Source organism: Episyrphus balteatus, chromosome 1, assembly GCF_945859705.1.
Source record: "Episyrphus balteatus chromosome 1, idEpiBalt1.1, whole genome shotgun sequence".
Lineage (NCBI taxonomy): Eukaryota > Metazoa > Arthropoda > Insecta > Diptera > Syrphidae > Episyrphus > Episyrphus balteatus.
The window spans coordinates 127,435,089-127,450,664 of record NC_079134.1 but is presented as its reverse complement, the minus strand read 5'-3'; positions in this window follow the sequence as shown (position 1 = coordinate 127,450,664).

Below are 15,576 nucleotides of genomic sequence, written 5' to 3'. Positions count from 1 at the left end.
GTAATGGGTCTATTGTTGTATAGCTTGCAAAAAAGTTCAGCCTTCGACCTGTTGCAGAAGAAAATCAAACAAGAAATCGCACACATCAGTGAAATGAACGTCATTAAGAGAAATAATGATGTCCTCAAAAACTATATGACCTTCAGAGGATACAAGACAGAAGTCAAACGATAAACTGCTCTCTAGCGAAAAATTTCTCCAGTTTCAACAACGAGGTTATTATATCCGATCTAAAGGGTTTCGAAGCCATCGCCATTACAATTCAGTTTGGATACTAAGAATCCCCAAAACTCATTTGCAGCACCCACAACACATGTATATTCAAAACGCTCTTATGACAGGGGCGAACGCAGAAAAAAAATTTCGGAGAGGGGTTTCAAAAAATTAACTTACCATATTTTTTGTAATATCAACTAGCCCTGTTGTGAGTTTCACGTGTACAGTTTTTTGTTCGCCAAGAATTTAAAAAGCTATCGCAAATTTCATCGGAAGAAAATTAGCATTTTCCGCTAAACTGGTTTTTGTGACTGAGTTTTCGTGACGCGAACAACTTTTCGCCCGTAACTCACAATAGAAGAAAAGTGAAATTTTATTTTTCCGGGTGGAATCTTGTTCACGTAAAAAGCAAAGTGACTGTTGATAACTTAATTCGGAGCGAGCGGGGCATTAAGGTGGGGGGTTGACATGGGATTCAACTCTCAGAACGACTCAACGATAAAACCAAGATTTGTCAATTTTTTAACTGTATAAATGGTTTAAAAACGGAATATAGACCGCCCGACGAAAATACTCTCACCGACAACCTTCATAATGTCCTCGGTTCCTCTGTTTTGCGATAATTTGTGTACTACAAATTGCAATTCCATCTTATTAGCAATTTCCATAACTGTGCAGCAAAAAATATGCTTCCAAATTATTCTTCGTAAAGTAGTTCAATCAATGGGAAAAAAATTTGAAAATAAAGTTGTGACTTCAGCTTATTTTGGATGCAGCATTGAAGAGGGGTTTCTTCTGATTATAAATCTTAATATCTCGAAAACGACTTGTCGCACACACAATTTGTGAAGCAATAGCTAAAATCGCACTCTTTTTTAGTAAAAAATCACTTAGATTCTTCATAGATCAAAAAATTGGCTGATCACTGTTAGTGAAACTATAAATTTACATTTGTATTTTGTTAGTAAAAAATGTCTTGAGTCCATCAGTTTTTGATTTGTTTTCATCCAGGACCCACCAATCAATCCACATTCACATAGCGAAATTATAACATAATATCTACTTTATAAGACCTAAAGTTTGGGAGCAGCAGAAAATTAATGTTTTTTTTTTTTTTCTTTAAAGCAACAAATTTTTTACCTTCAGGTAGATTCAGGTGCTCTTGTAAACAAGAAAAAGAGTAAAACTTCCCAACACCAATATCAATAGATATCATCTTCTTCCCGTGAAAGCTTGTAAGGAAGCGCCTTCAAAGGATGCACCGAAGAGAGTTCAAAACCAGCAATAATAGTGATATCACTTCAAGGACATCCAGTACCAGAAGAGACCTTAGGCCATCAAACCAGGAACCGACACATTCAGGTAAATTAACAGCTCATACCGCAATAGGTATTCTATTCCAACAACCTTCACAACTGCTAACAGTAAGGTTATTTATCCAACAAGACCAGGTGAAAAGTTTTTTCAGACTGTGTACTACCTGTTGACGAAATTTACTTGCAAGTGGCCCCAGAAATTATTATTTCGATATTTTTTTCAGAATAAGTACAACTACCACAACTTTCAACCAATTTTTAACTAAAATAATTTTTTTGTTTTACTTTTTTCAGTATCGATCAGCACCCCCTTCTATATAAGATAGGAGGCTAAAAATTCAACAGTATGATACCAATAGTATGTGGAACCAACCTAGGGGGTGGTCCAACGCTCATTTGAAAATTTTATTTTTTCCTACAAGCGTGGACCACTCTACTATTTAGTCATAATTCAGTCAGTGAACTCGTTAATAACATAAAATTAACCCAAGTTCAATAACAAGATCCACTTGAAGAAGTCAGCATTACCTATGAAAATCTCCAATTTTGCCCTAATCCTTATCTCGAAAGCTATTTCCCCACCAAATGAAAAATTTAAAATACAGATGTCTATCCTCTGCAACCTCAGCAAAATATTGGAAAAACTTCTACTGTTCCAATTTTTCGGATAAAAACTTTCTTCAACGAAAATATCATAGATCTCGATTTATGCTTTACACCGCCTTTTTAAAATACTGCATGTGTAGTGTATGTGGCTTTCTCATAGAGTAGAAGAGAGTAGAAGCCTACATAACAAGCCCCAGATTTGGGGCTTCAAAATAATCTCTGTCAAATCAGAACCAGAGATACTCAAAGGAGATGGGAAACTTCTGACGTCATACTGGTTTGCCTACAAGCTGTGACGTACACTTTTGGCTAAGTATGCGTGAAAAATCGTACACTTTTGGCTAGGTATGCGTGAAAACACCGTGGCACACACAGTGTTGTTTTTTCACATTTATTCACGAATACAAAAGAAATTACAACAACACGAAATAAACAAAAGGGTTTTGGGGGGTACAACGTACGCAAGTTTCCCATCTCCTTTGGGTATCTCTGATCAGAACTCATGTTGCAGGATCAGAAATAAGATAATTAGCTACACGGAGAAAAAAGGGCACCTTAAAATAAGATGATGTGTGCATTAAATTGCACCACCTTAAAATTGCACACTTAAACTCAGTTAAATCTAATGTGAACTTCAACTTATTTTAATGTGAATTTTCGTCTGAAAAATTAAAATTTTAAAATCATAGTCACACTTTAGCTTTCGTTGCAGTTTATCATACCATCGTGCTAACAGTGGTAAGGCACTCGCCTTAGTGACCCAACAGTTGTAGGTTCGATCCTCAGTAGATGGCAGTTTTTTTTTTTATTATTAAAATGTTTCCACATAAAAATAAGATGATCTCCCGCTTAAATTGAAGTAGGAGATCATCTTATTTGCGCATTCAAGAAATTAATGTGATTTGTCACCTTAATTTAAGGTGCAAGTCATCTTTACCATGCAGAAATCCGCTTAATTTAAGGTGGGATCCGCTTAACTGTATGTGGTCTTTTTTCTCCGTGTAAGCACTGCAGGGCCCTATTTCATAAAAGTACAAGACTAATAACACGGTGTTACAAAAATGAGGTTTTAAAATATACGCGGGCGGAGACCTATCAGGTTTTGTAGAGCTAGTCGCACTGAATACGAAACGGTATTTGAAAATCCCCTAACACCCCCAAAATCTGGAGTTACGGGCAAAAAACGGTTTTTTGGACCTTCATCCATTGAAAAAATTCTAGCTTCGACAATTTTTTACCCATTTTCGATTTTTTTACAGTTTCTGATAGAAGATAAATATACTTTTTTAACAATGTATAAAACATGTAACTCGGTTAAACCACTTAGAATTTATAAGCTGTCAAAGTTCAAAAATTCAATTTTTTTTGTCATTTGCCCAACTTCGGCATCAATTTAAAGTATATGTTTTCAAAACAACATGCTATTTAAAAAATATATTCTAAAACTATATCTATTTCCCAATTGATCGAGGTATTTTTTATGAAAATCACTTCAAAATTGGCTTAGAAAAAAAAATTTTCGATTTCAACCCAGATACAGAAATTGGAACTTTTAGGTATAGAACAAAAATGTTGTTTCGGCACGTAGTAGGATAAGTTGGGCGCCAGGATTTGATGAAAGGTTTTTGTAGAGGAGCTCAATACAAACATTTTTTTTCTTTGGGAGGGGGGTCTATCTCCCCCCGTTTAGGTGGGAGGGGGCATTTTTCTAAAAAAAAATTATCAAAATAAAAAAAAATTATTAAAAAACAACGGCAACACTTACAGTAATAAATGATACCATTTCCAAAAGGCAAAATTGTGCATTTAATTCTAATTTTTAAATCAATATAATATTCCCAATAGTTTTTGAAATAATCGATTTCAAAGTTAAAAATAGGGGAAAAAAATTTTTTTAAAACTCATTTTATACTATTTTTGTCCAGACTGTGAATTTTAGTAAATAAATTACTTAAACAGAAAACTGCCTCAATTGATTCCTTATCGAACCGTGAAAACTATATGTTTCTACGTCTTCTAGTTTTTGAGAAAATTGAAAAATAAAAACAAATAAAAACAAAAAATATTTTGAAAAAAGAAAAATCTGATAAAATAATTTTTCAATTTTCCCAAAAACTAGAAGACGTAGAAACATATAGTTTTCACGGTTCGATAAGGAATCAATTGAGGCAGTTTTCTGTTTAAGTAATTTATTTACTAAAATTCACAGTCTGGACAAAAATAGTATAAAATGAGTTTTAAAAAAATTTTTTTCCCCTATTTTTAACTTTGAAATCGATTATTTCAAAAACTATTGGGAATATTATATTGATTTAAAAATTAGAATTAAATGCACAATTTTGCCTTTTGGAAATGGTATCATTTATTACTGTAAGTGTTGCCGTTGTTTTTTAATAATTTTTTTTTATTTTGATAATTTTTTTTTAGAAAAATGCCCCCTCCCACCTAAACGGGGGGAGATAGACCCCCCTCCCAAAGAAAAAAAAATGTTTGTATTGAGCTCCTCTACAAAAACCTTTCATCAAATCCTGGCGCCCAACTTATCCTACTACGTGCCGAAACAACATTTTTGTTCTATACCTAAAAGTTCCAATTTCTGTATCTGGGTTGAAATCGAAAATTTTTTTTTTCTAAGCCAATTTTGAAGTGATTTTCATAAAAAATACCTCGATCAATTGGGAAATAGATATAGTTTTAGAATATATTTTTTAAATAGCATGTTGTTTTGAAAACATATACTTTAAATTGATGCCGAAGTTGGGCAAATGACAAAAAAAATTGAATTTTTGAACTTTGACAGCTTATAAATTCTAAGTGGTTTAACCGAGTTACATGTTTTATACATTGTTAAAAAAGTATATTTATCTTCTATCAGAAACTGTAAAAAAATCGAAAATGGGTAAAAAATTGTCGAAGCTAGAATTTTTTCAATGGATGAAGGTCCAAAAAACCGTTTTTTGCCCGTAACTCCAGATTTTGGGGGTGTTAGGGGATTTTCAAATACCGTTTCGTATTCAGTGCGACTAGCTCTACAAAACCTGATAGGTCTCCGCCCGCGTATATTTTGAGTGTTACACCGTGTAATTATTTGTGAATGCAAATTTCTGTTTCATAAAGAATTCGAATAGACTAATAACTACAAGTATCGTAGACTTGTAACTACAAGCAAATTTACAAATGAGGCGAATGTTTCTGTTTCATAAAAGTATTTGCGCAAAAATTTATAAGTAATAGACTTGTAACTACAAGCGAATTTCTTACGAGAGTAGAAAGACTAATAAAGAAAAATATGGAGTCTAATTTTGGGTAATTTGCTCTTTGAATGTGCTTTATGGATAAGGTTATATAAGTTAAATGATCAAGCATTATAATCAAGAATCCTCACCAATTTTTGGGTGTTAGTGATAGAAAAAAATGTACTAGTTGTGTTGACATTCAATGGATGACATAAGGTAGTTAGAGTGAAATAACAATGCAGTCTTTTTAATTTGAATGATGTCAAAAAAGTGTTTGGTACTAAAATCAATCTTTTTTGTCTAGTGACATAGTCTTGGCTTACAAATCTGTATGTATTCAACAACCTGCAATTACCACTCAAAATAGAAGCTTTCCAGTGTAGCTATAAGCGTTTTAAAGGATATAAGTGAAACAACTTGAATACCTCCTCCTTTTTGGAAGTAGGTAAATAATGCGTTTTATTGCAATCCATATAACCTCACTATAGAGACTACTTTCCAAAAAATACCAATACCTAATTTTATAAATGCAATGAATTAACGATTAATTTGCACTAAATTTCGATATTTTCATTAGTTTTTGAATTACTTTGCACGGCGGCGGCGCGGAAAAAATGCGTTTCTAGAAAAATGCGTTTAAATTTTTCGTTACCTACTGCATTAGATTTGGAGCGCATGGGTTTGAAGACTATCTAGGAACTTTTGATACTTCATATAACGCTAAGACCACTAAAATATTTTTTTAGGTGGTAAAGAATTTTTTAAACAAAAAGTGCAAAAAGTTCCCGAGACATTTTCACCCCTCGGAAAAGTAATGAAGATTAAATTTGGTTATTTATCCTTAAAGATTAATTTACTTATAGATACATATTTACTTCATTTATGAGTTTAAGCTTTTTTGACGAAAGTTGCAAAAGATGATTTGTTTTGCCAAGTAATATTTAGTGCATCAATGTTTTAGTTCAAAGGAATTTCACAACATTTTTCCATTCAAAAATCGAACACAACAACACTGATTCATCTTTAAAGCTCAATTTCATTTGTTTGTAGCTTTTTTCTCAAGAAACATAGACTTTTCTATAGCCTAATATATTTAAACAAAATGTTAAGACCATAATCTACCAAAAACCAATTTTTAAAAATCAAGCTTTTAGCTTTTAAAGCCAATAATGTTTATTATATTTCACAAATATTCATCATAATATTTCGTCTCTCGCTGCTGCTACAGAAAGTTTGAATATTTGTTTATTATTTGTTTATTTTTGTTACCCCTAGTTACACTTGTAGTTTTTTAGAAGCAAAATAGTTTGAATTCGCCAGACTACAAATGAATGAAAATTTTTATGAAACAGAAAACTACAACTCCATACTTTATTTGTGCTTGTAACTACAAGTCTACAAGTACAACACTAATAGTTTTATGAAATAGGGCCCAGAAGTACAACAATCAACCTTTCCGATAAAGTGAAGCTAAAATCTGAAACAAAAATCAATGAGAAATAAGCTGCTTTGTTTTGAAGACTTTTCTGTTTAAAATTTTTGTTTGCTTTCTTGAATTTACAACAAGGAGGGTCGATTTTTTACTGACTATTAAAGCTTTTATCATGAGTTCTAACTATCGTCAAGATTGAGGTTTTCATGCTTAAGGATATTGACAGAGTATCAGTTGCATATTAAGAATGTGAAATAAGCCTCCTCAAATCGGATAACTTTGGCACCCATATTTGCATCCCTCCCTCGAAAAATTAGCGTCAAATGTGCTCCGATCCGACCCTGTCGTAGAAAATTCCCTTGTGCCATTTTTCGAGAGGTTATGCTACCACTAGAGCTGGTGGTTGTGGTCTTTAAAACTACCCTTATTTCGCCTGACTTTAGGCTATGGCAATAGTTACCTCCACATATACACACGAATATTTAGGATCAGACAAAACCAAACCTAACCCAGCCAGCCAGCCTTAATTGCAACTGTAATAACTCACCAAAATTGCTGCACACAAAATTCACTCTACCTCCCTCAGAACTCGCATAGAACATTATAATGTTCGAGGGGGGAGGTGGACGAACGACTTCGTCGTCATCGTCATCATCCTTCTACATTTTCAAAAGTTACGGTCGCTGTTAGAACTTGGCATTCGACGACGACGTCAAGGAGCGTAAGTAAGAGCAAACCACTTCAGTTATGAGATTGTAATAGTGTATTCGTGGGTGTTGAAGGAAAGGAAAGGAATACGCGAAGGCGTCCAACTCCACAAAAATTCTCCTTCGCTTGAGATGAGGGAAATAATTTCGCTGACGAGAAGACGAAAACGAGACCTTAACTCAGTACCTGTGTCTAGCCTATATAACGTGCATAAGAGTTTTGGTAGAGAGTCGTTAGCAACATTCCGACTCTAATGACTACCATGACTTTTATATACCAATACCAGTGTAGTGTATATACAATATGACTTAAAAAGTGATAAAAATTAAAGCCATTTTTAAAGAGATGTTGGTTTTTTGGTACAATGTTCTGGAGTATTCCACAGGAAGGATTCTATCATATCTTAGTTTAGGGGGAGGGAGGGCAGATTCATCGATTGTTGCTAGGGTAATGGGGCATAATATACGAACATGAATTTAACGAAGGGTTGTTTTTGAATGAATGCTTGAATATAATTTGATTATTTGGCTTCGTATCACAGTAAATATTGGCCAAATTGTCGATTTTCCGAAGAAAGAATAGAACAAAAAAAAAGGTCCATAGAATAGGGTTTCTTATAAATCTGAAATTGTAATTTAAGTATTTTGGGATTTTTATATTCAAAGAGATTTGTTTTGTTCATTCTTTTCTTTGAGCAACAATACAGATAAAAAAAAAAAAAAAAATTCTTTTGGGTTTATCGAAGATAAAGATTTGTTTAAAATTTAAGGTTACCGTTTTTTCATGTAGATATTAAATTAATAAGTATATTTGGATTCGGATTTAAACCAAAAAAAGGGAACATTTTGAATTTGTATGGAAATTAATATTTGAGGATTTTGTCGTATAATATGACTTGTAAATTGTTGAGCTATTCTTGAGACATATTAATGGAAGATAAGATGTAATAAGTTGCTTGAATAGGAAAAATCCATATTTTACCTGTTGGTTATTCTGAAATAACACTGTGTTACACTCAAAATATACTATTACGAAGAAATATCACATTTTGTAGAGCTAGTTGTACTGATTACGAAACGTTGTTTAAAACCTCCATAACACCCACAAAATCTGGAATTAGGCGAAAAAAAAAGGATTTTTGGACCTTCACCCATTAAATTTGTAGAAGACAGACCTTTTCAATAAAATGTATAAAACATGGGGTTCGGTTAAACCACCTAGAATTTATATTTATCCAACTTCGACATCAATTTAAAATATATGTTTTTAAAACATGTTGTTTTAAAAATTACATTCTAAAATTATATTTATTTCCAAACCGAACGAGGTGTTTTTGTGTAATATGATAACTTGCGTGCCAGAATCTGATAACGTTTTTTGTAGAGTTCAATACAATCATTTTTTACTATGGAAGGGGGAGGGGTCTATCTATCCGCCTTAGGGCGGGAAGGGCAATTTTCTGAAAAATGATAAAAAACAACGGTAAGTGTTACAGTTATAAGTGATACCATTTTTTAATTGTATATTTATTTCTAATTTGTAAATCAATATACATATGTATTTCAACCAATTGTTTTTGAAATAATCAATTTCATGTTTAAAATAACCAAAAAAAATTAAAAAAACTCATTGGATACTATTTTTTTCCAGACTGCATTTTATAACAAAACTGACTAATTTCACTGGTCTGCAAAATTTAACTTTTTTTTTCTCCTTCAAATAATTTTTTGATATTATGAAAAATTAGACTTTCCTGAATATAAATCTGGTTTCAGAAATATTCTATCAAGTACCATTTTTGTAAAAATGATTTTTGAAAAATGTGAGTAGTTTCTAAAAAATCCCCCTTTTAGATTCATTTGAACTTGTAAAAAAATTAAAACTATTTGTCGCATTGAGCTCAAATTTGCAAGACTTATTCCTCATAATATGACCTATCCATTGACATCACCACATTAATGTTTACTCATATTTAAAATACTGATTGACAAAAAAAGCAGAAATATCGAAATCCTTCACTTTTAAGTAAATCCTACATGAACAAAAAAAGAAAATGTAAAATATCGACGCTCATTATATTTAAAAAGTCAAATATGTAAAGAAAACAATAATAAAATACATTAAACAAAATTTTTACGTGTTTTGTAATTTTTTTTAATAAACCATTAGATAAACTGCCTTGTAAAGCTTCATATTTGATTCTCCTAGAAACAAAAGTATACTTTTCATATAGTTTTCGATGTGCTGAGTTAGAATCCGAAGTCAAAAAAAATTCTATCACGTCAGGATTTTGAGAATTCGCATTAGGTAAAGTATCACAAAATCAATTTTTTTTTTTAGAAAATCTCAAAAAAAAAACTACTATATCTCAAAAACCAGAGCTGACCGAAATTTTTTTAGTTCGGATTCAAAATCCGCAAACTAAAGTCCATTAGAAAAGTTTACTTTTGTTCTAGGGAGAAAGATATATTAATTTTAAGAGATCAGTTTCTCTATGGTAAGATATGCCAAACCTACTAAACTTACTTAAATTAAGATATCTCGGAGAAGAAAAGAGATATTGAGAAGATTGAAATTGAATTTAAAAGATAAAAAATAAGTTCTTTCATAAACTGTAACAATTTTAATTGAAAAAATTACATTATGCCAAAATATTTCTTCGAAAACAGCAAAAAAATGGGTTTTTGAGATTTTCTAACGGGAATATCTAAAAAACTTGACGTGCTAGGTCAATTCTGACTTCAGATTCGGAATCAGCATACAAAAATCCTTTAGAAAAGTGTAGTTTTATTTAAACTTGCAGACCAGTGTTTTTAGAAAACTGCCTCATTTCATTCTTTATCGACCAAGATCTATCTTTTCAATATTATGGAAGTAAATTGTAGCGGAAAAGCAACTGAAAAATAAAACTAAGCGCTTTCTAGTTCTTTTTTCGCAAGAACAACTTCAAAAATAGTCCAAGCGGCGACCGTCGAGTTACTTAGCTTATAAGGTTAGAGGTTAAAATTAGTGTCAAATGAAAGATAAATTGATACTGAAAATAAAAAAATAGGGTTGCCACTTCTAAAATGGGAACTTCCATGTGGCAACCCTATTTGAAAGGAAAAATTGTCACATAACTAATACATTCATATCTTTGTTGTTTGGCCAGATAAAAAAAAATTTGAAAAGCCAAACGAAAGCCAAAATAATAAAAAAAAAATAATAAAATAATATAAAGGACGTGACCCTACAAATGTGGCAACCCCATCCAAATGAAAACAACACTGACAAAAATCTTCTTTGAACAAAACAGTATAACTTTTTATGCACTAGAAAGCTAAACTAAACACTATATTTTAGATAATACTCCCTTCTATTTAAAAAATGTCGGGTGCCACCTCGCAAATGCAGACAAGTACTCGGCAACCCTACTCAAATGCTAAAAAACGCAAAAATCACTTGTTTTTTGGCCAAAGTGTATAATATTTGATCGAGTTAAAGGCTGTAAAATACATTATGTTTAGCTTAGACTCTCTTCTATCTAAAAAATGTCGGGTGCCACCCCGCAAATGTAGACAAGTACTCGGCAACCCTACTCAAATGCTAAAAAACCCAAAAATCACTTGTTTTTTGGGCAAAGTGTATAATATTTGATCGAGTTAAAGGCTATAAAATACATCCTGTATAGCTTAGACTCTCTTCTATCTAAAAAATGTCGGGTGCCAGCCCGCAAATGTAGACAAGTACTCGGCAACCCTACTCAAATGCTAAAAAACGCAGAAACCACTTGTTTTTTGGCCAAAGTGTATAATATTTGATCGAGTTAAAGGCTATAAAATACATCCTGTATAGCTTAGACTCTCTTCTATCTAAAAAATGTCGGGTGCCACCTCGCAAATGCAGACAAGTACTCGGCAACCCTACTCAAATGCTAAAAAACGCAAAAATCACTTGTTTTTTGGCCAAAGTGTATAATATTTGATCGAGTTAAAGGCTGTAAAATACATTATGTTTAGCTTAGACTCTCTTCTATCTAAAAAATGTCGGGTGCCACCCCGCAAATGTAGACAAGTACTCGGCAACCCTACTCAAATGCTAAAAAACCCAAAAATCACTTGTTTTTTGGCCAAAGTGTATAATATTTGATCGAGTTAAAGGCTGTAAAATACATCATGTTTAGCTTAGACTCTCTTCTATCTAAAAAATGTCGGGTGCCACCCCGCAAATGTATACAAGTACTCGGCAACCCTACTCAAATGCTAAAAAACCCAAAAATCACTTGTTTTTTGGCCAAAGTGTATAATATTGGATAGAGTTAAAGGCTATAAAATACATCCTGTATAGCTTAGACTCTCTTCTATCTAAAAAATGTCGGGTGCCACCCCGCAAATGTAGACAAGTACTCGGCAACCCTACTCAAATGCTAAAAAACGCAGAAACCACTTGTTTTTTGGCCAAAGTGTATAATATTTGATCGAGTTAAAGGCTGTAAAATACATCATGTTTAGCTAAGACTCTCTTCTATCTAAAAAATGTCGGGTGCCTCCCCGCAAATGCAGACAAGTACTCGGGTTGCCGAGTACTTGTCTGCATTTGTGGGGTGGCACCCGACATTTTTTAGATAGAAGAGAGTCTAAGCTAAACATAATGTATTTTACAGCCTTTAACTCGATCAAATATTATACACTTTGCCCAAAAAACAAGTGATTTTTGGGTTTTTTAGCATTTGAGTAGGGTTGCCGAGTACTTGTCTGCATTTGCGAGGTGGCACCCGACATTTTTTAGATAGAAGGGAGTCTTAGCTAAACATGATGTATTTTATAGTCTTTAACTCGATCAAATATTATACACTTTGCCCAAAAAACAAGTGATTTTTGGGTTTTTTAGCATTTGAGTAGGGTTGCCGAGTACTTGTCTACATTTGCGGGATGGCACCCGACATTTTTTAGATAGAAGAGAGTCTAAGCTAAACATAATGTATTTTACAGCCTTTAACTCGATCAAATATTATACACTTTGCCCAAAAAACAAGTGATTTTTGGGTTTTTTAGCATTTGAGTAGGGTTGCCGAGTACTTGTCTACATTTGCGGGGTGGCACCCGACATTTTTTAGATAGAAGAGAGTCTAAGCTATACAGGATGTATTTTATAGCCTTTAACTCTAGCCAATATTATACACTTTGGCCAAAAAACAAGTGATTTTTGGGTTTTTTAGCATTTGAGTAGGGTTGCCGAGTACTTGTCTACATTTGCGGGGTGGCACCCGACATTTTTTAGATAGAAGAGAGTCTTAGCTAAACATGATGTATTTTACAGCCTTTAACTCGGTCAAATATTATACACTTTGGCCAAAAAACAAGTGATTTTTGGGTTTTTTAGCATTTGAGTAGGGTTGCCGAGTACTTGTCTGCATTTGCGAGGTGGCACCCGACATTTTTTAGATAGAAGGGAGTATTATCTAAAATATGGCGTATAGTTTAGCTTTCTAGTGCATAAAAAGTTATACTGTTTTCTGCAAAGAAGATTTTTGTCAGTGTTGTATTCATTTGAATGGGGTTGCCACATTTGTAGGGTTACGTTCTTTATATTATTTTATTATTTTTTTTTAATATTTTGACTTTCGTTTGGCATTTAAAAAAAAACTTTTATCTGGCCAAATAACAAAGATATGAATGTATTAGTTATGTGACAATTTTTCCTTTCAAATAGGGTTGCCACATGGAAGTTCCCATTTTAGAAGTGGCAACCCTATTTTTTTATTTTCAGTATCAATTTATCTTTCATTTGACACCAATTTTAACCTCTAACCTTATGAGCTAAGTAACTCGACGGTCGCCTCTCCGACTAAAATATAAGCCTTAAGTGTCTAACCTTGTATACGCTTTTGAGTAAAAATGGATTGAATCCAGCAGCAGAAAAGTTTTATTCTTAGAAATCAATAAATCGTGACTGGAAAGAATTAAGTAACAGAAGTAAATGAAGAACAAAAAGAAAGATAGAGGAACAGCTCAAACCTGTGAAGTTAAGAGAATCGAAAAACCAAACCAAAATCAAATAACATTTGAAACAAATAAATAGAACAATTCTTTGTAGTCCATTTTTAGACCAGGGTCGATAATTTTTGAAACCAAAAAAAATCATAGTAGAATGAAACCCATTGGAAAAGGAGGTAAATATGATAAAAATGAAAGGAAAAATAAATTACGGGCGAACCAATTTCGGGAAGTGGGTGGGTTGAGTTTTTAATGGTAAAAAATGGTATATCTCGATTTCCGGCAAAACTAAAAATCCTATAGAAAAAAGTTGTATGGCAAAGTTGTTCACCTTATTTTGACTTAATACCAAAAAAACACCCTAATTTTCAATCGAAAATTCACATGTCAAAATATCAGCTTTTTTCAAAAAGTCGGTGGGCATTTAGTTCGTTTAAATGTCTAGCTATTTTCTGATGGTGTAAAAAAAAATTTACACTAGTATACTATAGAACATGTTCTCGTAAAATTCAAAAAATGAAAGAAGCTTGAATTCGAAAAAAAATTTTTATCATTGTTTACAATTTTGGCCTATTTATTCAAATTTACACTTTAATTACTCAAAAAACGTAATAGTCCATTGAAATGTTACAAAAATTTGACCGAACCTTGCATTTTGGGTAGGACAAGATTTTTTTGTTTTGATCTATAGGGGAGGTTAATGTGAGTATACAATCCAGTTTTCGGGGTTGAAAGCCCCCCCATTTGGCCGCCATCTTGGAAAAAAGGGTGTTAACTGTTTTTTATCGATATCTTGCGAACCGTAAGTCCCACAAAAAAATGTCTGAAGGAATTTTGTAGATAATTTATTTCTCTACAATTTTGATTAAGTTACTTTTTCTGTAAAATTGAAAATAAGAAAATTATACTTGAAAATAGATGTACATTTTCAAGAAAAAATTCTTTGAAAGGCCATAGCTTTTTTTCTACAACTTTTAGTGAAAAAATACTCATGACAGTTTTTAAAGATCATTTAATTTCCAACAATTTTATGTGCTCATTTTGCAGATTTCGTTTATATAAAGCTGCTGCAATGGTTTTACAAAAAAAAAGGTAACAAATTATTTTCGTACTTTTATATGTTTATTTTATTTTTTTTTACCTCAATACAGACTGATTCAAAAAGATATGTAGGTTGGGTTGAAACAAGAAAAAAATCAAAGTACGGGGGGTCCATTCCGTACCGTTTAGTGAGGAGGGCAATTTTCAAAAATATGTCTTACTTTTGAAAAAAATTTACTAAAAACCAACGGTTACACCCATTTTAACGTGTTATATTTTTTTGTAAAGCCGAAAACCTTTTCTTTTATATTATTTTTAATTAAACCTGTTTTATGGAATAGCTTTTCAAAAAAATAATTTTCAAAATAAAAACTTTGAAAAAAAAATACGTAAAAAATATTTTGAACTAATTTTTTTCAAAATTTTATATAATTAAGCACTAATTAAGTTTTCAAAATTCATTGCTGTAATGTGTTTTCAAACAAAAACAGAAAACCGGATGAAAAAAAGTCTTGTCGTTTTCGAGAAATTAAAAAGAAAACATAACTACTTTTTTCTAATAACCCCATTATTGTTTGTTTTTACTTTAAAAAAGTATGTAATTATTCAATAAATTTTGTATAGTTTGTATTTATTTTTATTTTTCCTTCGCAAAATACTATTCCATAAAACAGGTTTTCTTTTTTATTTCTCGAAAACGGCAAGACTTTTTTGCATCCGGTTTTCTGTTTTTGTTTGAAAACACATTACAGCAATGAATTTTGAAAACTTAATTAGTGCTTAATTATATAAAATTTTGAAAAAAAATTAGTTCAAAATATTTTTTTCGTATTTTTTTTCAAAGTTTTTATTTTGAAAATTATTTTTTTGAAAAGCTATTCCATAAAACAGGTTTAATTAAAAATAATATAAAAGAAAAGGTTTTCGGCTTTACAAAAAAATATAACACGTTAAAATGGGTGTAACCGTTGATTTTTAGTAAATTTTTTTCAAAAGTAAGACATTTTTTTTGAAAATTGCCCTCTTCACTAAACGGTACGGAATGG